We start from the raw sequence: 2376 nt of genomic DNA, 5'->3' as shown, positions 1-2376 counted from the left end.
AGGTTGTAAGATTACCATATACAGACCCGATGTTCTCGTCCAGGCGAGGTTTGAGGTGTTAAATATATCAAATTGGATGAAACTGCAACCTATTACTGAACTCAGGTTGCAAGATTACCATATACATGCCCGATGTTCTCGTCCAGGAAAGGTTTGAGGTGTCAAATATATCAGATTGGATGAAACTTCAACCTATTACTGAACTCGGGTTGCAAGATTACCATATGCAGACCTGATGTTCTAGTCCAGGAGAGGTTTGAGGTGTCAAATCTATCAGATTGAATGAAACTGCAACATATTACTGAACTTAGGTTGCAAGATTACCATATAAAGACCCGATGTTCTCGTCCAGGCGAGGTTTGAGGTGTAAAATATATCAGATTGGATACAACTGCAACCTATTACTGAACTCGGGTTGCAAGATTACCATATACAGACCCGATGTTCTCGTCCCGGCGAGGTTTGAGGTGTCAAATATATCAGATTGGATGAAAATGCAACCTCTTACTAAACTCAGGTTGCAGTATTACCATATACAAACCCGATGTTCTCGTCCAGGCAAGGTTTGAGGTGTCAAATATATTAGATTGGATGAAACTGCAACCTATTACTGAACTCAGGTTGCAAGATTACCATATACAGACCCGATGTTCTCGTCCAGGCGAGGTTTGAGGTGTCAAATATATCAGATTAGATTAAAATGCAACCTATTACTGAACTCAGGTTGCAAGATTACCATATACAGACCCGATGTTCTCGTCCAGGCGAGGTTTGAGGTGTTAAATATATTAAATTGGATGAAACTGCAACTTATTACTGAACTCAGGTTGCAAGATTACCATATACATGCCCGATGTTCTCGTCCAGGCGAGGTTTGAGGTGTCAAATATATCAGATTGGATGAAACTTCAACCTATTACTGAACTCGGGTTGCAAGATTACCATATGCAGACCTGATGTTCTAGTCCAGGCGAGGTTTGAGGTGTCAAATCTATCAGATTGAATGAAACTGCAACATATTACTGAACTTAGGTTGCAAGATTACCATATAAAGACCCGATGTTCTCGTCCAGGCGAGGTTTGAGGTGTCAAATATATCAGATTGGATATAACTGCAACCTATTGCTGAACTCAGGTTGCAAGATTACCATACACAGACCCGATGTTCTCGTCCCTGCGAGGTTTGAGGTGTCAAATATATCAGATTGGATGAAAATGCAACCTATTACTAAACTCAGGTTGTAGTATTACCATATACAAACCCGATGTTCTCGTCCAGGCAAAGTTTGAGGTGTCAAATATATCAGATTGGATGAAACTGCAACCTATTACTGAATTCAGGTTGCAAGATTACCATATACAGACCCGATATTCTCGTCCAGGCGAGGTTTGAGGTGTTAAATATATCAAATTAAATGAAACTGCAACCTATTACTGAACTCAGGTTGCAAGATTACCATATACAGGCCCGATGTTCTCGTCCAGGCGAGGTTTGAGGTGTCAAATATATCAGATTGGATGAAACTGCAACCTATTACTGAACTCAGGTTGCAAGATTACCATATACAGACCCGATGTTCTCGTCCAGGCGAGTTTTGAAGTGTCAAATATATCAGATTAGATGAAACTACAATCTATTACTGAACTCAGGTTGCAAAATTACCATATACAGACCCGATGTTCTCGTCCATGCGAGGTTTGAGGTGTTAAATATATCAGAATGGATGAAACTGCAACCTATTACTGAACTCAGGTTGCAATTACCATATACAGACACGATGTTCTCGTCCCGGCGCGGTTTGAGGTGTCAAATATATCCGATTGTATGAAACTGCAACCTATTACTGAACTCAGGTTGCAACTACCATATACAGACCCGATGTTCTCGTCCAGGCGAGGTTCGAGGTGTAAAATATATCATATTAGATGAAACTACAACCTATTACTGAACTCAGGTTGCAAGATTACCATATACAGACCTGATGTTCTAGTCCCGGCGAGGTTTGAGGAGTCAAATATATCAGATTGGATGAAACTGCAACCTATTACTGAACTCAGGTTGAAAAACTACCATATGCAGACCCGATGTTCTCGTCCCGGCGAGGTTTGAGGTGTCATATATATCACTTTGGATGAAACTGCAACCTATTACTGAACTCAGGTTGCAAGATTACCATATACAGACCCGATGTTCTCGTCCAGGCGAGGTTTGAGGTGTCAAATATATCAGATTGGATGAAACTAGAACCTATTACTGAACTCAGGTTGCAATTACCATATACATACCCGATGTTCTCGTCCAGGCGAGTTTTGAGGTGTCAAATATATCAGATTGGATGAAACTGCAACCTATTACTGAACTCAGGTTGCAATTAC

This window comes from Papaver somniferum, chromosome 5 (genome assembly GCF_003573695.1).
Source record: "Papaver somniferum cultivar HN1 chromosome 5, ASM357369v1, whole genome shotgun sequence".
Lineage (NCBI taxonomy): Eukaryota > Viridiplantae > Streptophyta > Magnoliopsida > Ranunculales > Papaveraceae > Papaver > Papaver somniferum.
This window is presented reverse-complemented; position numbering follows the sequence as displayed.